This window comes from Oryctolagus cuniculus, chromosome 6, assembly GCF_051225735.1.
Source record: "Oryctolagus cuniculus isolate XC-2025 breed Fujian yellow rabbit chromosome 6, ASM5122573v1, whole genome shotgun sequence".
NCBI lineage: Eukaryota > Metazoa > Chordata > Mammalia > Lagomorpha > Leporidae > Oryctolagus > Oryctolagus cuniculus.
In genome coordinates this window covers 37,528,206-37,548,306 of record NC_142872.1, presented here as the reverse complement: position 1 = coordinate 37,548,306, position 20,101 = coordinate 37,528,206, and the positions used below count along the sequence as shown (strand labels likewise).

General features: G+C 48.8%; 1 long non-coding RNA gene across 4 annotated transcripts in view; it reads left to right on the top strand.

The window, feature by feature from the left end:
- LOC149126107 (uncharacterized) overlaps nucleotides 1-20,101 on the top strand; it is a 48,968-nt gene that overhangs the window by 7,857 nt on the left and 21,010 nt on the right. Inside the window, exons 3-4 of one of the 4 annotated variants that reach the window (XR_016235364.1) lie at nucleotides 9,920-9,993; nucleotides 10,320-17,116. The exons of 2 other annotated variants lie outside the window; for them this stretch is intronic. This is a non-coding gene — a long non-coding RNA (uncharacterized LOC149126107). Of the gene's footprint in view, nucleotides 1-9,919; nucleotides 9,994-10,319; nucleotides 17,117-20,101 lie in introns of those variants that run through there. One more of the 4 variants, XR_016235363.1, reaches the window with a different exon arrangement.

The window sequence follows — 20,101 nt, the reverse complement described above, 5'->3', positions numbered from 1 at the left end:
GGAAGATGTTCTGGAAGTCCCAGTCTTGATTCCCTTCTGTTGCTCATTAAACATTCACACTCTTGGGGCTGGTGTTGTGGTGTAGCAGGTAAAGCCACCAGCTTCGAAGCTAGCATCCCCTGTGGGCACTGGTTCGAGTCCCAGCTGCTCCATTTCCAATCCAGCTTCTTGCTAATGCACCTGGGAAAGCAGCAGATGTTGGTCCAAGTGCTTGGGCCCCTTCCACTCACATGAGAGATCTGAATGAAGCTCCTGGCTCCTGGCTTTGGCCTGGTTCCATGATGGTTGTTGTACCCATTGGGTAGTGAACCAGTGGATGGAAGACTTCTCTGTATCTCTGTCTCTTCCTGTCCCCCCTTCCCCGTCTCTATCTAATTCTGCCTTTCAAATAAAATAAATTTTCAGAAAAAATTCACACTCACTGTTTTATAACTCCCTATCTCTCCCTCTGAGGACATTGGGGTAAATGATACCTGAACCCAGGGCTCAGCCTGGCTCACCCTCCTGGTCTCCATACTGGAGGTACTTGTAGGAGCCAGCACCACCAACACTTTTGTCTTATTAAATACACCAGGTTATAGGGGCAGAATAAAAGCAGATTATCATTACTTCTTCTTTCTGTTATTCCTACTCCTTCTTCTTCACCCACCTTTTAAACATAAAATTCTTTTTAAAAATTTTAAAAATGATTGTTATATATTGCTGGTAATAAAAGGAGAAAATTAATTAAAATAAGGGGAGGAGAGAAAGAGGGAGGCAAAGAAGGAAAGGTTGAAGAAGAAAGAGAAAAGGGGAAGGGAATGAGAAAAGATCAGAAATAATATTTTAAGGTAGGAAGAATAATTAGAGAACAAGGGAGGAGAAAATAGAAGAAAAAATTCTTGGTGTAACAAAGATAGGTATTGGAGCCCTTCTGATATGTTCCTTTAGTTTAAATTTTATCTGGAAAAGTTTTAAAGATTTGAAGAAGTTGTTGGGATTCTGTACATTATATCTTATTGTTGTTTATCCCCTGGGTAAATGACTGAATTACTTCTGTTGTTCTTGGGGAACGTAGTTTTCGCAGTCCTCAGTCACCAGTTCCTCTCGTGGGGGCAGTGTTCAGTTTGTCAGCATCCCTGTTAAAGGTGGTGCTTCCTGGGTCGAGTATTGCTGGTGTGAGCAGCTGAACAGAATGCATACCCGAGCGTCCTTTCCGATGCCTGGCAGCGCTCTCTTTTGTCTCTTTGTTTCTCAGACGCTTTTTACATCAGTGGCTCTGAAGAACCTTTCTCTTGTGCCTCTTTACTCTCTTAAAAATGATTAAGGGAAACAAATAGATGTCCTTTAGGTAGATGAGTCATCTCATGAGAAGTTACAACAAAATTTAAAGGGTCAATTTACTAATGTGTTTAAGAACAGTAAAGACAAGCCCACCATGTATTAACATCATTAGCATGTGCTTATGAAAATTTCCCAAAATGGAAAGTAACTTTGAGAAAATGACAGTTTTATATTATTTGTGTATATCTCCAACAGCTGGCTTAATAGAAGACAGGTTGACTTTTATACCCAATTCTACATTTAATCTGTTGCAATGTACTGTTTAGTTAAAGTATACAGATAAAATTTCACCTCACTCAGAAGTGTAGTTGGCAAAAGGGCAAATATTTTAATGACTTTTTCAAGTACTTATGGATATTCTTCTGTGACATGACACAAAAGCTTGACCAATCGTAATTTCTGGTAGACTAGCTGCATTGTATATCTGGAACCTTATCATCAAACTTTTCCTACCTCTTTAAACATGATCCATTGATTTAACATACACTTTGAATGGAAATTTTTTTTACTCTGAATGATTTTGTAACATCATGCATTAGTCATTGAGAAAATATTAGTTAACTAATATTTATGCATATCTTCCAAATGTTGACACATTTCATTCTACAACAAAAGAAATCACGTTTATTAATATCACCATCAATTTCATTTGAAAGAAATCTGTGTTTGGGGAAGGCTGACAAGTTCAGGGGGTAGATAGTTTTCCAAAATTCACTTGAAAACTTGAATTTTATCATTGGCAACGAATCTTGGTAGTAAACTGTGCTGAAGTGACAAGTCCACTTCTTTGTTTCTGAAAAAATGTCAGCTGAATTCCCACATCTGATTAACTACAGCTTGTCAGTTAGTCATTATGTCAAATAAAATGGAGCTCAAGATAAAATCAAAAGTCCAATATTTACTGCTTAATAAAAGACTTTGTTAACTGAAACTACCTTTTTGTCTCCCGGGGCTGTAAGGCCATGAAGAGTACAACTTCCGTATAGGTGGACACCACTGTCTTGGTTCACACTGAGGCGCGTGCAGTTTTACTGCCCTTGCTCTTGCACCATCAGTGTAAACATCATCACGGTTGAAAAGGCAGAGTGCTATCACTCCAGAGTAGTGCTGGCGCTGTGCACCGCTTTCAAGGATCCAGAGGCCTGCCAAGGTCTGTGGGCCATACCTGGACAACCTCTGGTTTCAGGATGCCCAAGGGCCACGTTAGCTACGTGCTGGCTCCTGTCGAGCCTGTCCGTGACGACACTGGGTCCTCTAACAGCAGCAAGAATGGACGCGTCTTAGGTGCTGTGCTAGGTGTCTCCCCTACACATTCTCACGGCAACCCTTGAGGTAGGTTTGGTTTTGTCCCCACTTCCAGATGAGGAATCGGAGGATAAGAGAAGTGGGTTTTTGGGCCTAAGGGTCACACAGCTGGTCAGTAGGAGAGCCAGCAAGGAACTCCTGGCCGTCTGGCTCCGGTGCCCGTCCTCTGAACTGCACTTGTATTGCTGGAGAGGCTAACGGGATGGGTGAGGTGAAGAAAGAGCATGGCAGAGGGTCAGGAGGTCAAAGCACTGACCTGAAGCCTCGGACCCACGGATCCCAGCAGCAAATCAAAGGCTTCCGCAAATCTTCCATCTGATTGTCACAGAAGTGCTCTGCAGTGGGCACCCAGAGTTCCTAAGTTCACCTGGAGGTGAGGAAGCTGACCCTACTCAGACAAGCATCCCTCATAGTCCCGGAGTCACACACTGGGCGGACCCACCTTCTCACCCATCGCCAAGACTCAGGGTCCTTCTGGGTAGCTTCTCCTGCTCGTGTGTCACAACGTCAAATGTGGGGGAGGAGCACTTGGCAAAACAGGCAGGGGTGCCCAAAGAGGAAGAGAGGAAGGTTGGGCCCATGGCCTGGGGTGCCACTGAGGAATGACAACCCCAGACCCAGGCACTGTCTGGCCAGCAGTCTTGGCCCAGATGTCTGTACCAGACCCTCAGTTCTGTTCTCTGTGCTGGGGGTGTAATTCCACATTAAGCAGGAAAGAGTTCATCCAACGCCAGAAAAGGAGGTGGGGGAGGAGAGGGGAAAGGTGGGAAGAACAAGCCAGGAAAGTGCACTGAAGCCCTGGGGCTGTTGACAGCAAGGCTTTAAGGCAAGGGCAAAATGTGGTCAGATGCAGCCTGGCTCTCTTAACAGAAGGAGAAGGGAGTCTCCTAGGAGGGAAGGGATCTGCCAAGTCACGCAGCCGTGTAGCCTGTAAAGTAAAAGCGTCCCAGGTCCACAGTGCTGGCAGAAGAGACCATATTTAGGTAGATACAAGCAGCTTGCCTGGAGTCTCCCTGCTGATCTTCCAGGGCAGCCGGGTGCACCTGCTGGCCAGGATTGCTGCACGAGCAGGTGGAGCTCGGGGGATACGAGCACCTTCTAAGAAATTCTCCTGAACAGGGACTGAGAAGTAGGGTGGACTTTTTTGTGCTCCTTCTGCATCCCCACTCTGGGTGTTAAAATTCCAGGTCAGTTTTGTGTTCCAGTGGGTCTGAGACTCCTTCCCTTCCCGTGCCTTTGTTCTTTTGTTTATGTCCAGACAACTGACAGTTCCTGAAAGCCACAGGCCTCCTGGGTGCGGAAGAGGGGGACTTCCAGGACAGTTCCCAAATGTCCAAGGCCTTCAGAGCCCCGCGCAAGGCCGGGATGCAGGCTGTGGATAGAGCGAGAGGTTCTGCACGAGCGAGGGTCTGCTGCAACCCAGCATCCCCACGTGGCCTCCCTTGCTAGGGCACTGCTCCCCGGGTCTTCCACATGGGGCGCCGCTCGGGGAACATGTGCAGGAGTAAGGGAAGACTGCTGGTTCCTCCAGTTCCTTTCCTCCTTGGCAGCCAGGTTCTGGATTCCAGCAACTGTGAATTAATTCTCTACCTTCAGGTTTTGTTCACCAGAACAAAGGAGAACATTATGTTGTAGAACTTTTATTTATTTTTTTGTCCCTGAATACTTACCAAGAATCTGCTGTGTTCAAGGCTCTGTTTTAAGAGCTGGGGATTTAGAGGTGAATGAAGCAAACGGGTTTTCTACGCTGGTGGAGCTAATGTTCCTTTGAGAGAGTCGGACCATGTATCCTGGGATGTCCAGCCACAGGTGAAGCAGGTTAAGAGCTTCGAGAGGGATGGAAGTGCACTTTGCATTGCGTTGTTGGAGACAGGGTTACAAACAGAAAGCCAGAGGTAGGTGTTGCGTGCACCAGCGAGATGGCATTTGGGATGCACACATTCCATATCAGAGTTCCTGGGTTCAAATCCCAGCTCCATTTCTGATAGAGCTTCCTGCTAATGCACACCCTGTGAAGCAGCAGTGCTGCTTCAAAAACTCCAATTCCTGCCACCCAGTGTGAGACCCAGTGGAGGCCTGGGCTCCCGGCTCAGCCTGGCTGTCACAGACAGTTGAGGAGTAGACCAGTGCATGGAGGATCTCTTGCATGCTCTGCTTCTCTCTCTCTCTCTCTTCCTTTAAAATAAAACGAACATAACTAAATATGTAAATTTTAGAAGGAGGCATAAAAGGGTTATGTTCAAATGCAGCCCTGCCTGTGACCAGAAGACAGCAGAGGGAAGGCGTACTGTCATCAGGACGGTCACCCCCAAGGGCGGTGAGGCCTGCCTTGCAGCCATGGGTGGCACGGGGCCAGCTGAACCCTGTGTCCAGGTGACAGCCTCCTCCACCTGCTGAGGGACCACTCTTAGGTCCCAACTTATTATCCTGGCCAGTGTGATCGTTAAAGTTACCTTTTGTAAAAGTCAAGGTAAATTTACCTTACAGGCAAAGCAAAACAAAACAGAATGGAAACAGTCCTTGCAGAGCCTGGGATCAGTTGGCTGAGTCTTTATGTCTGCCGTTCTTTATCTGCACAAGAGTCCTGAGCTCCAGAGTGGGCAGTGCCCTCTGAGGACAGTAGTCCTACCCCACACAGTGCCTGCAGCTGCTTACAGGGTTAGCCATAAACATGGCAGAGTGGGGGCCCGTGCCCGGGTATCCCATTGATCTGGTGCTCATTCTCTTCCATCCCTACCACACAGGCACCACCTTTAGCCTGTATCTGTTTTACATATTGGAAGAATAACAATAATAGGTCATGTTTCCCCAGAACTTGGGTTTCCTCTTGCAATGTTGTTCTGTTCTTCTCTGAGAACATTTTCTGAGAAGGGAAACTCTCTGCAGTTTCTGTCTTTTCTTTTAAACTAAATATTATCTTTTGTTCTATGCCAGGCTCTGTGCTAAAGGTTTTATACTCAGTATTTGATTTAACCCTCACAATCCCTTTGTGAGGCATTGTTGTAATCAATCTTGTTGAAAGATTGGAAAGGTCAGAGAGGTTGAGTTACTTACCCAAGGTCGCACAGCCAGAGAATGGTTAAACAGTGACAAGAACCCAGAGCCTGTAGACTGATGTTCTGGGCTAATCTGTTCACCATGTCTAGTGTCTCTCACCAGACATAGAGTTCCTGTTGGAACAGCTGTCCCTTTGGGTTTGTGGAGGCTCTGTCTCTGGCCATTTCCGTTACCTTTGCTTATTTCATTATCATCGTAGACGGGCTATGCAAGGAGCCTACCACCCTGTGGCTTTTCTCTAGGAGTTTCCTGACACATACCTTGGCTTCCTCACCACAGTTGATGCCGTATGGAATTAGGACTTGACCCACAGTCTGTCAGCTGTGGGCTAGTCAGCAGCTTGTGGGGGATGAACATTCTGCATGCTAGAAGCCCTGAGCTCTGGCTTGTGGCTGACTGATACAACCAGGCCTGTTCTCCCAGAGACCAGGACGATGGAGTTGAGGTATAGACGAGCACTGAGAATCAGGGAGGCTTGCAGACAGGTGAGATAATCCAGCCACTGAGAAGAAACGCATCCCTGCGGCTGAACGAGGTGCTCCATAGATTGGCTCTCCAGCCGCGGTGGTTTCCTGTCCTCTCTGTGAAGTCTTAAAACACACTACTGTAGGCCGGCGCCGTGGCTCACTAGGCTAATCCTCCGCCTTGCGGCGCCGGCACACCGGGTTCTAGTCCCGGTCGGGGCGCCGGTTCTGTCCCGGTTGCCCCTCTTCCAGGCCAGTTCTCTGCTGTCGCCAGGGAGTGCAGTGGAGGATGGCCCAAGTGCTTGGGCCCTGCACCCCATGGGAGACCAGGAGAAGCACCTGGCTCCTGGCTCCTGCCATCAGATCAGCGCGGTGCGCTGGCCGCAGCGCGCCGGCCGCAGCGGCCACTGGAGGGTGAACCAACGGCAAAGGAAGACCTTTCTTTCTGTCTCTCTCTCTCTCACTGTCCACTCTGCCTGTCAAAAAAAAAAAAAAAACAAAAAAAAAAAACAAAAAAAAACAAACAAACAAACAAAAAAACCACTACTGTAGATGAGTAACTTGAGTCAGTCTCTGTGCTCCCTGGAGGAGGCAGATCAACTTGCTTGAGTCTGTGTCCCTTCAGATACAGCAAATGGCCCAGCTGATCACCGTCCAGCAGAGTATCCACGTCGGGCAGGACTTGCTCCGCCGTCCGTGTCACTGGCTGCTGGCGAGACCTCAGATCGCTTTCCCAAAGGGAAGCCGAGGGACCAGGGGCACAGATATCTGAGGACCACCCCAGACCTGCTGGTTCAGACCCTCTGTGGGTGGCACCCACTGTGTCGTGTCACCCAAACCGACTCTGTTCCCAGGTGGTGTGTGTGAATCTTTAAGTTCGAAAAGCACTCTGGATCATACCAAAGTGGTGAGCCTGCGGGATGGGGAGCCTGTGTTTTGTGTACTCCAAGGCCTTGTTGGGTTTTAGCGGGTGTATGGGTGGAGATGAGGAGCATTTGACCACAGCAGCCAACACCTGTTGAGATGTATTTGCACATGGAGTTGCAAAATCTGTCCACACGCTGAATCTGTTGATTGCAGAAATTAAAAAAAAAAGATTTATTTATTTGAAAGAGTTACACAGGGAAAGAGAGGCAGAGAAAGAGAGGCAGAGAGAGAAAGAGAGAGAGAGAGGTCTTCCATCCTCTGGTTCACTCCCCAATTGGCGGCAATGGCCAGAGCTGCGAGGATCCAAAGCCAGGAGCTTCTTCTGGCTCTCCCACGTGGGTGCAGGGGCCCAAGCATTTGGGCCATCTTCTACTGCTTTCCCAGGCCATAGCCGAGAGCTGGATCAGAAGTGGAGCAGCTGGGACTCAAACCGGCACCCACATGAGATGGTGGCACTACAGGCAGTGGCTTTACCTGCTACACCACAGTGCCAGCCCCACAGAAGTATTTTTTTTTTTAATATTTATTTTTTATTTGAAAGGCAGAGTTACAGAGGGCTGGGGCAGGGGGAGCAGGGAAGAGAACCTCTCCAAAGGGCCAAAACAGCTGGGGCTGGGCCAGGCTGAAGCCAAGAGCCTGGAACTCCACCCAGGTCTCCCACATATGTCACAGGGACCCTAGCACTTGGGCCATCTTCTGCTGCTTTCTCAAGCACATTAGCACAGAGCTGGATAGCAAATGGAGCAGTGGGATTTGAACTGTCACCAGTATGGGATGCTGACATTGCAAGTGGTGGTGTAAACCCACTGTACCACAATGCTGGCCCCAGAATTTTTTTTTTTTTAAGATCTTGAATTATTTACCAACTCTTAATGATTCTAAGATTTCACACCACAAAAATAAATCTGATTTTCCACTTTCCTTGAGAGTCAGGTTCTGGACAGCACTGGGCTCTTTGTTTGGCAGCAGTGTCCTGGTGCTCAATAGCCAGGTTTTAATGAGGCTTGAGTGTCTGTTCACGTTAGCGACCCTCTCTCCTGCTAGTCTCTCCAAACGTGAGGCTGCCACTGATCCAAGAAATCTGGAGTTCACACATTTGTTGGTGCATATGAAGACTATTACTTCACACTTAATAGGGCAGCTCTTTGTCTTGAGAAAACCACTGCTCAACACGGCTCGCCTACTCACACCTGCCGTGCACCTGATGCTAAAGGCATTGGGGCTGGGATGCTGGTCACCGGCTCCCAGATTGCTCCGCGGGGTTGTGACTGGAAACTGAGAGCAGCTGTAATACCAGAGACTACGGGAGTCCATTTGTGCCTTGTAACACGGAGGAACCTGATCACCCTGGGAAGGCTACAGTGGGGTCTCCATTTTCTAGATGGGGAAAGCCAAAGAGAAGGTAGCTTGCTTAGGTTCACAATCCAGTAATGGATCAAGTCAGGACTAAAATTTAGGGCTGGCTCCAGGGCTACTCCTTACAAAGGAGACCGCATTATTCTGCAACGCATGTAACCACCAACAGTTCATTTCCATTGCTTTGGGCGGAATGACCCTGAAGAACTTAGTATCAATATGTAAATGTGGGTGTGTAGAGGGGCTGGGCCTATTTTGTGGCACACTGGGTGTACGCGTCCGCTTTTGTGATAGTGCAGCCTTCTGTGCCAACCCGGTGAGAGCAGCCAGAATCTAGGTCCTCAGCTTCAGCTGGACAATCCAGGTCCTCATGCAAGGAGGTCCCTAGGGATGCCACGTCTCCCAAGACCAGAGCCCACATTCTCTAGAACCCAAACTAGAGCTCTGGACATTTTTTTTTTTCTGTACTGCTCTTCTAACTTACAAGGCTAGCTCAAACGTAATCAACCAGTTTGCTGCGATGTCCTTCTGTTGTCTTTGTCTTGTTCTGTGGAAGGTGAGGCGGTGACTTCTCATCACCCAGGAATCCAGCAGAAAGGGAGGGCCGCATCAGTGGTTCTCACAACAGGCTCCAGAGAGTCCTAAAATGCCCTGTTGGGTGCTTCTGAGATTTCGAAAATAATAAAAAGTCTGCCATCAAGAATACAGTTTCAAACCAACTAAAAATGTATTAATCACTCATTTACCACACAAATATTCTATATTTCTAAAACTTCTATATTTGGAGTTTAGTGCAAGATGTCATTTTAAAGAAAGAAATGTGCTTTTACAAAAGGTTGAAAATCTCTTTTTCTAAGATGAGTCACAGGGCCGACGTGGTGCAGCTGCGACACCAGCATCCCATATGGGTGCCTGTTCAAGTTCCAAGTGTCCTGCTTCCTATCTTTCTCCCTGCTAATGGCCTGGAAAAAGCAGCAGAAGATGGCCTAAGTACTTGGGCCCCTGCACCTACGTGGGTGACCCAGATAAAGTTCCTGTCTCCTGGCTATTGTGGCCATTTGGGGAATGAACCAGCAGCTGGAAGGAAGATTTTCTCTCTGTATCTCTCCTTCTCTCTCTGTAACTCTGACCTTCAAATAAGAAAATAAATCTTTTAAAAGGTAAAATAAAAAGGGTCACAGAGCCACAGGGTATATCCACTCAGAGAGAGAAAGTAACCGTGGATTCACAGCCCCATATCCCCGAGAACTGGAAGAAACCACTTTTTCACGTTACGTTAACTGAGTGCCTTGCTGAAGGAGGACCCTGCCCTTCCCACATGCATCCCCACCTCCATTGGCTGGGACGAGGGCCGTGCTCATCTCTCCTTGCTGGGCATGCCCTGACTGGCCCAGTTTTGCAAAACAGACCCTGAATACCTCGTTATCCCTTAGCATGCTGCTCTGAGCCTGCTGGTGGCTCTGATTAACACTGAGGCTTGTCTGTAGGATTCTCCACGTGTCCGCTCTGGGTTCCAGAATGCAGAGGTCTGGCTCCAGATTCTGGCTCTGGGGACATGGGGGTAAGAGTTCAGGGTGGAGTGGGGTGGTGCTGTGAAGGTTTCTAGAAATAGAGCTACGCCGATATTTCCTTTCCTCTGAGTACAAGGGATTAAAAAGGTCCACTCACACAGGAACAAACTTAAGAAAAGCAAACAGATGAAAGAGATACACTGAAGCCTGCTCTCCCACTGTGCCTCCCTAGCTTGGATGGGTGGGCGGGCGTGCACAGTCTTGGTGTGGTTTAGCTGAAGTTCTTGGTGAAGTGGTTTAACGAGTCAGGTCGGCTAGGCTGCTCCCCTGCGTCTCTAGCTGGCCTTGCCGCCCGTCTTGTCTTTCTGCATGGCAGGTGGATAACCACGGGCTTGCCCTTGCTGCAGACAGAAGCTAGGCCTGGTTCCCCTGCCCAGCTGGATGCCTCTGTGAACCATTTCCCTCGTGCGGTCAGTGCCGGACTCCGCATTCTGAAACACACGGGATCTCAGAATCGCAGGCTGGAGGCCAGCAGGTCATCCTCTGCAAGCCCATCTTCTCACACATGGGGGAGGCGGAGACTGATGTCTCGGGAGGAGCAAGTGGCAGCTCCACCTTCTGAAAGGGTGCCTCGGACCCCTGCCTTAAGCTGCACGACTGTCTTACATCGCATTCCCAGATGGGAGCCCCTGGGCCACACCAGCCTCACTGAGACATTTTGTTTAGCCCAGGTGTTTGTTGGAGGCCATACTACTGCTTTGTAATTTACATTGGGCCAAGATTTTAGAAGGGTAATTTCATTCTCCCAAAGTATAGATTCCCAGTTTCTCTTGAAGAATTGCAGTGTACGGCAACCCTGGTTGGCCACTCCCCACTCCCGTGGGCCAGTCACTTACTGAAGGTGAAGATCCATTGTTTCTATTAGGTGGAGGAATAGCTTAACTCACTTCTCTTCCCAGCTGGTTCTGGGGGTATTTATATTTGCAATTTCTGTCTTAAATAAAAATAATAAATTACTGTTAGTAGCTGTTGTATATTGAGTGTTCTGCCATTGGCAAAACAGAGGTTTACATCAGTCAAGAGAGTTTCTCAAAGTCATATATGTAAGAAGAGGCAGAGCCAGGATTAGAAGCAAGATTTACCCACTCAGAAAGACCTAGTGGATTCCAAGGCCGAGTGGACTCCTTCCGTGGAAGTGACTCTCGGCATTTCTTGGCATCTCCTGATCCACTTGTGGAGTTTCAGTCCTTGTTTACAAAGTCTGTGGGGCTTTGTGGCTCTCGTATACCCACAAGCACATCTGGGGCCCGACAAGCATAGCCTTTCGTTACTACTCCTGTCATGCCCCAGCCCCTCTGCTCTTCCTCCTAGCCTCTCTGTTCCTGCTGCAACAGCATCATTTCTCTTTGAATCAACCCTGCAGGCACTTCAGTTTCACCTCTGATTTACCCCCTCCTGGCTTAGTATTCTAAATAAATATCCCATGATGCACTAAGCTCTTTACACTTTTTCCATGTTTCTGCTTTTGGGTCTTTGTCTTCTGGATCCCTCCCATGTCAGATCCACTCTGCCGGGCATTGCTGAGTTGGTTTTCCAAAGCTTTGGTCAGGTCACATCACCTACCTCTGTAAAAGTCCATTTCTGACTCTCCTCCGGGGAGGCAGGGCCTGTGCCTTGGCATGGCCTTCAAGACCCTCTGTGATGTTGGGAAGCTTTCCCAAGCTTGACCTCCTGTGATTTCTCTTTGAATTTCCAGTCCTCCAGGTTAAGTCTTCCTTTGGGAAATTTCCTTGGGAAATTTCACTGTATCTTTTCAGGTCTAGTTCAAATGCCATCTTCTGGAAGGTATCCCTAGACAAAATCCTCCCTTCTCATACCACCCTCATTTCTCTTCCCCCCCTCATTTCTCTTCCCCACCCAGAGAGGCAAACTCTCCTGATCTGGCATCCATATGTTCCAGGCACTGTGGCCATGGAACAGTCATGCACTTTTCCAACTTTTAACAGATAAAGGGGGCTTCCAAAAGTTTATGGAAAAGGGAATTAAAAGATAAGCTGATTTTGGTGTAAAAATTGAAATTCCTGAATCATTTTTCCATAAAACATACTTTCCATGAACATTTTGAAGTTGCCTTGTACTGTGTGGCAAGCATGGTCTTTTTCTTGTAAATATTTACTTATTTTATTTGAAAGCACATGCAGAGAGAGAGAGAATGAGAAAGATATCCCATTCACTAATTTACTCCCCAAATGAGCATGACATCTGGGGCCAGGTCAGGCTGAAGCCAGGAACCCAGACTCATTTAGGTCTCCCATGTGGGTGGTAGGGACTCAAGTACTGAAGCCATTACCTTCTGCCTCCCAGGGTGCACATCAGCTGGAAGCCAGCATCAGGAGCAGAGCTGGGATCTGAACCCAGGTGCTCCAAGCAGCAGACATTCCAAGCAGCATTGAACCACTGCACTGAATGTCTGCTCAGGACAGACACTGTCTTATACAAGATATACAACATACTTGGGCCAGTTCTATGGCACAGTAGATTAAAGCCCTGGCCTGAAGTGCTGGCATCCCTTATGGGCGCTGGTTTTAGTCCCAGCTGTTCCTCTTCCAATCCAGCTCTCTACTATGGCCTGGGAAAGCAGTGGAGGATGGCCCAAGTCCTTGGGCCCCTGCACCCGCATGGGAGACCTAGAAGAAGCTCCTGGCTCCTGGCTTCGGATCGTGCAGCTGCGGCCATTGTGGCCATCTGGGGAGTAAACCCGAGGATGGAAGACCACTCTCTGTCTTTCTCTCTCTCTGCCTCTCTACCTCTCTGTAACTCTGTCATTCAAATAAATAAAATAAATCTTAAAAAAGATATAAAACACTCATGAACTATGAAGTAGTGGTAAATACAGTTAAAGACATATAAAACAGCTAAGTTTGATTGCCAGAGGGTGACAACAAACCTGTAGGAATGAACAGGGCCCCTCAGGACCCCTGACGTTAAAGAAGGCGCTCCAGAATGTGCGGGCCTAGCTGGCCCAATCCAGGAGCCAAAGGTGAGCAACAGCCTCTGGCAATTCCGCTGCTCCTCCCGCATCCTGACCCCTCCTTTCAAGCTGACACTACCCTGCTGTCCTCCTTATTTACCTCGCCCCAAGGGAAATGCAGCCAGGAGAAGGCTCTCTTCCAGGTCCTGCAGATCCAGGGACTTCCTAGGATGCATCCTAGTGGCTGTGTCCCAGAGCCAAGGACTGTCGTCGTCAGAAAAGGAAGGACAGATGCAACAGAACCCATCAAGATAGAACCTGCTGAGGAGGGAAAGGGAGTGGGGCTCCTCTACAGTGCTCCCCACCCCCAGGCCTGTTAGCAGGATTGCAGACTTCAGCTGAAAGGCCCACAGGTGAATTGATATTGTAGAAATCATGGGCCAACTACCTACCTCCTGGTGCGCCCCCCCCCCAGTCCCTCCCCGCAGAATGGCCTGGGCACTTCCCTCAATGATGATGGTGATGAAGAAGAGGACAAGGAACGTAGAGGCTCTGTGCCAAGCACTTTGTGAGGTTTTTCGTGCAATACCCACAGTCCCTGAAGTGGACACTATCATTCTTCCTAGTTTGGAGGACTCTCAGACTTAGGAGAGTTGAGGAATTTGCACAGGGCACACCTAGCACATGGGGGGGGGGGGGGGCTGTGAAAACTGAAACCCAGCCAGATGCTAGACTTCAGAGCCCCTGTGTTTAATCCCAGAGTAGTACAGTCTCCCACACTGGTAACATCATACCCATCTCTAAGGTTTCAAATGTTACCCCTGAAGCTTTCCTTGCTAATCTTTTTCATCCCAGCGTGTGGCACACGTAGCTCACCGCAGCAGTGGTTATCATTCCTTCATTCAGCGTGTGCTGCACATCCCCTAGCTGGTCTTTGAGAACCTCCCGAGACTTGGCTCTGGATGAACAATTCTACCCTTCCTCTAGGGAAATCCCTTGACCATTTACTGCTGGACAAGATGAAGGCTTCTTCTACCTGATATGCCTGGTGTGTTCATACAAGAGTACGTCAAAATGTTCATAAAAAGCGGAATTAAAAATAAGTTTATTTTGTGCAAACACTTTAAAAATCGATGCACTTCCAGAAGTTTTTGAGTATCTCTTATATTTGTGTCTGCTTGCAGCAGTAGCCTCCAATTGCTTCCAGGGTCAGGGAAAGTCCTAAGTCTTTTCCTAGAGCCAGACCAGCAAAGCCACCAACAATTCAGGTCAGCCATATGGAAATTCAGCAAGCTGCAAAACAAGCAGTTGGAGAAACAGCAGGGAGTTCTGCTAGGCAAGGCAGAGCTGCAGGGAGATGCGGAATTCAAGTCGGACTCCTCTCCCTGCATCAGCCTCGCAGAGCCGGACCTCTGAGTCCTCCGAAAGGACCAGAATGCGTCTGCTTAAGCTGTGCTGGCTCTGGTGCGGGGGGCTTTTGCCAAAGATTTGTGAGGTCACTTTGAGTAAAACCCTGCCTGGGACATAGAAAGAGCAAAAGTGAGTCCAATTCCTAGGCTCAGTCTTGGGGAAACCTTATCTGTCCCCGATCTAGAAGTACTGAACAGTGTATTCTTAGCCATTTAGGAGACCCACAAAGAAGTTTACTGGGAAGAGCCACAGGAAGGCTGTTTAGAAACTGAAGTCCTCTGGCTGGTTCCTTCTCAAGAAAGCTTTTACAGGTTCTTAGAGTTCCCAGCATGGTTCTCAGCTTTTTAATGGAAGAGACAGACCTTGGAGGATCTTTCTTTCTTTCTTTTGACAGGCAGAGATAGAGAGAGGGAGGGAGACGGAAAGAAGGGTCTTCCTTCCATTGGTTCATCCCCCAAATGGCCGCTATGGCCGGCGCGCTGTGTCGATCTGAAGCCAGGAGCCAGGTGCTTCCTCCTGGTCTCCCATGGGGTGCAGGGCCCAAGCACTTGGGCCATGCTCCACTGCCTTCCTGGGACATAGCAGAGAGCTGGACTGGAAGTGGAGCAACCGGGACAGAATCCGGCACCCCAGCTGGGACTAGAACCCGGGGTGCCGGCGCCGCAAGGCGGAGGATTAGCCTAGTGAGCCACAGCAGTGGCTGGAGACTCTTTCTTAAGATTTGTTTATTTATTTGAAAGGCAGAGCCACACACACACACACACACACAGGGTGGGGGAAGAAATGAGGAGGAGGAGAGAGAGAAAGAGAGATCTTTCTATTGGGTCACTCTCTTTTTAAGATTTATTTCATTTATTTAAAAGAGTTACAGAGAGAGGTAGAGAAAGAGAGAGAGAGAGAGGTCTTCCATCTGCTGATTTATTTCCCAAATGGCTGCAAGGGCCAGAACTGAGCCAATCTGAAGCCAGGAGCCAGGAGCTTCCTCTGGGTCTCCCACATAGGTGCAGACTTGGGTCATCCTTCACTGACTTCGCAGATGCATTAGCAGGGAGCTGGATCAAAAGTGGAGCAGCCGGGACTTGAACCAGAGCCCATATGGGATGCTGGGGCCTTAACCCACTGCACCATAGCACCAGCCCTACTGGTTCACTTTGAACAAATTTTCACAACATCTAGAGCTGGACCAGGCTGAAGCCAGGAGCCAGGGACTTCATTCAAGTCTCCCCACATGGGTGGTAGGGACTCTAGTATTTGGACCATCTTCTAGTGACTTACCAGGTGCATTGACAAGAAGTTGGATTAGAAGCAGAGCAGCCAGGACTGCAGCTGGCACTCTGAAATGTGACGCTGACATCACAAGGAGCAGCTTAACCTGCTGCACCACAAAGTGGCCCCAAAAATCAGAGGAATTCATGCAGTCTCTCAAAAAGGTACACATACGTACAAGATAGTATACAACTTTAGAGAATTCAAGGGCCTCTTGAAGTGCCTCCATGAACTACAAGTTTGGAATTCCCAATGTGACGTATGCAAGCAAGATGATGTTAGATAGTACATGAACAACTACTGCGTGTAGTTTTACTTCCTGATTATTTATTTTGGTAGGTACTGGTGTGGGGAGCAGCCCGGAATGGACTGAGTTACTGGAATTAAGACTTATTCTATGCATCTGCTCTCCCACAATATGGCGCTGGGAGAGAAGTAAACAGCTTCTGCACAGCTGCCTCCAGTTCAACCAATAAACTGTAGGACTTGCTCCTGATTGGAGGAGAGCAGCGTACTCGGCGTGTGGGCAGCCGAGTTGGGATTGGCAGAGGAGGACTATAAAGGAGGAGAGAGACGGCATGCACCAGGAACATCTATGGGGAACATCTAAGGGGAACATCTAGCTGAAGGAACACCTGTGCAGCCCCCGAGAAAGCCGGCCGGCGGTGTGCCGCTCCCCTGCGGAAGTGGGGAATGTGGCAGGGGGAACTGCCCTTCCACGGAGGTGGAAGGGATAGTAGCCAACCCGGGAAGAACCAGCAGCAAACCCGGGGAGGGCCGAGCAGACAAAAGAACAGCGCAGGGTCCTGTGTCGTTCCTCCACGAAGAGGGGGAGCGACATAATGGTGCCGTGACTCGGATAGGAAGCCTAGGCAGGGTTTAGTGTCATTCCTCCACGAAGAGGGGGAGCGACAACTGGCATCATCAATAACACATCAGACCTGTGATTTTGTAAATGTTTCTGCTTGGGATAAGGCTAACCTACAAAGTTATAATCAGGATTGAAGTCATTTTTAAGAGGAGCCCTGAGTCGAGGATTAGTGGGGTCAGGGGACCTGCAGGACAGGCTGCACACGCAGGGCTGGGGTTTTAGATACATCGCTGTACTTTGTGAAGTCTTTGAGCTGATTCAACAGTCACATTGCACAGTGAGGAAACCGAGGGCCAGAGTTTTAAATGTCCCACTAGGACTTCCCGATAGTCAGAGTCAGAGTGGAAGAAAGTCCCCAGGGTACCAGATTCCTAGGCCAGGGCATTCCTCTCCAACCTGTGCTGTTTTAACCTCAGAGTTCGTTTGGGTTCATTCTGGTGGCGGAGGGAAGCAGCAGCAGCTCTCACAGCAGTGGGATTGCGTTGTTTCACAAGGGCTTTTAGGAGACTTCTCCTCAGGCTCTGGTCGCTGCTTAGGCTTCTAAACAGAAAAAAAGTTTTGCAGATGCTTGTCATTCCTCCCACATTGTTAGAGATTTGCCTGTGTATAGTCTCAGGAAATGATCCGCTGTTCTCCCCCGGGAGTTTATTCTGTTTAGCTGGAATCATAAGAGAGAGAATCAAGTCGCTGTGTTATGAGGCTTCCCTTCATTTCATTTGGGTTGACTTTGTGCAGGCTGGGCTGGTTGCCAAGTTGAAAACCAGTGGTGCATAAATATAAAGATTTTCTATAAATCCCCTGGATGGGTCAGTCCACCTGGGCAGAGCTGGGTTTGATTCTGAATACATTCTTTGCAGAGGGACAGATGTACGGGACTACGTCCAGAGGAGGGTGACTAGAGGCGGAGGGCGGCGTGGGGGGACTGCAGCCTGTTTCTGGAGCAACAGTGAAAGAAACTCCTGTTGGCTGGCCTGTGAACAGAAGACTCAAGGGACCATTCCATGGTCATTGTTGCTGTTCTTTGAAGGGCTTTTGTGGGGCAAGACCACCAGGACAGCACAGGGGAGACCCACTGTGTTACACATCCAAGAGCCCCGGGTAATGGATGCCACCTACCACCTCAAGGGTCAAGAAGAGAGTGGGTGGGGGTGGGGGGCACCAGGAAAAGTGAGCTGGGGAAGGCAGAAGCTCCAGGGAATTGTGATTCAGGGATGTAGCCTAGAAATCCAATTTGTGTGTGTATGTGTGAAACCTGGATTTTTTAAATAATGGCAATGAGTTTCAAAAACATTGGAAGACATTATGTGGCCAAACAAAACACATCTGTGGGTTAGTTCTGGCCTGAGGATTTCTTTTGCATCTGTGGGCCGTGATTTATTTTGGTGTTCCCAGCAGATGATCCAGTGGCTGAGCCCAAGCCTGGATTCCCCTCTCCCCGTGTGGCAGCTCCTGTCGTACGGCCCTGTGCTTGGGACTCGGGGTACTCACAGACTTAGGAGGCATTTTCACCACCCTTTAGGGACAAGAAGTATGAGACGGAGCAGGAACTCTGGGGTTCCAAGCACTGGGGGACTTCTTCTGGAGGTAGAAGTAAGGTCGGGCGATTCCAGCAAACGCGGAGATGTGGATGGTACCTGGAAATACTGCCCAGACAGAGGCAGGAAATCTGAGTTCTCACATTGTCTTTGACATTCGCTACTTGTGTGCCCTGGAACAAGTAACTTCTCTGGGTCTTTTTCTTCTGCATGGAAGAAGGGATGGGCCTGGACAGAGTTCTGTGAATTCATGGCTGTCACTCCTCCTACAGGACTTCCAAGTCCCCATTCCCAGTGCACCTTTCTGCAGCACATTTGCACCAACACTGAGCACTCACTCGCAGACACATCTGGGTCCGTGGCCCCCTCGTTTCCACCCTGAGGCTCTCTCTGCCTTGAAGTCCTTTCTGTACTCTCTATCCATACAACCTCTACTCATCCACTCCCTGGCCAGCCTCTCCTGACCCCAGGCCAGGTCTGTGCTAAGCCTATCCAACCTTCCAACAGAGCAGTCACTATATTTGCACTACTGACTTGCTGTGTGATCAACAGATTCATGTTCCATGGGGTTCAATTATACTGATGGTCTCTTCCAACCTGAGTATTTAATGATTCTGGTGTAACTAACCAGAAGCAGATAGATCACTGATTCTCAAGCTTTATTTCTGCCCCGTGCACCTGAGAGAGTACAGTACACTCCCAGAGAGTACAGTTCACTCTATTGGGCTGAGACACACATAGAGGGTGTGTGTGTTGGGGTGGCTATTTCTGGACAAGATTTGGGTTGAGCACAGCAGCTCGCCCTGCCTAATGTGAGTGACCCTCATCCAATTTATAAGGTCTGCATCGAGAAAAAGAAGACTGACCCTTCTTTGAATACAGGGGCTCCTCTGCTAGTCCACCTTTGAACTGGAACATCATTTTTTTCCTACCTTCAGACTTGAATTGAAACATTAAGTCTTCCTGGGTATGGAGCTTGCCAGTCTTTGGGTTGGAGCTATAGTGTGGGCTCACCTAGGTCTCCAGCTTGCTGACTGCTGACCTTGGGACTTGCCAGCCTCCGTAGTCACAGACACCAGTTCCTTATAATAAGTGTTTGTCACCTCCCTGCCCAGAAGCCTTACTAAATGATACTGGAATGCTGGCAGCTGCCCTGCAGGGTTCTGGAAAGGAAAGGTGAGCTACGTCCCTTAGTTACTATTGAGTACCAAGCAAGCCTACAATACCTGGGAATCATAAAATAGTTTACAATCTCAGATCAGTACATCCTTAGGATACCTGAGTGGATTCCAGCTGGAATTTGGGATATTTTCTCCAGAACCATCGCCCACCAACCCCCACCCCAGCGAAGGACTCAGGGAGACATGAGACTAAAGGCTAAACCAACTCAGAGTCATTTTGCCCCCAGAGGACTTGTTGCAGTGTCTGGCAGCGATTTTGGTTGTCACTTTGGGGGATGGGAGATGCTACTGGCTTCTCCTAGGTAGAAGCCAGAGAGGTTGCTCAACGTCTTAGAGTGCACAAAGCAGGATACACAGCAAAGAATTGTCTGCTATCAAATACCAGTAGTAGGTTGAGCAGTAGCCAATAACATACATGCCATCTTGTCTATGGAATATATTCCGTGCAAGCAACTGACCAGCAGCACAAAGACAAAGCCATGGCACAGGCTCTCAGTCATGAGCCCAAACTGACTCACCCACAGGAGGCTGTGGAAATGGGAAAGCAAACGTTTGATCTATGTACAGCTTTTTAGGAAAGTAATGCATCAGGAAACCTGGGTGTCCCTGGTGTCCTATGTAGCGTGATCGTGAATCAAGACATACGTTGGTGCCCACACCTTCTTCCTGCCTAAACTTTCCAGTACTGAGCAATTACAGTGTTCTGGAAACTCTTCAGGAAAACAAGAGACCGGGAAGTTGCAGACAGCAGGGGAAGTGGCACTAGGCTGGGCATTAGGCCACTCTCCAGGCAACCCAAACAGACTCACCTTCCCTTTGTTGGCTTTGATGCCGTCATCAGTGAAATGAGAAGGTTGGGTGGGATGACCTTGTACGTGTTCTTTCTGTTCAGAGAGTACTGAATCTTAGGAGGGCAAGGTGGGA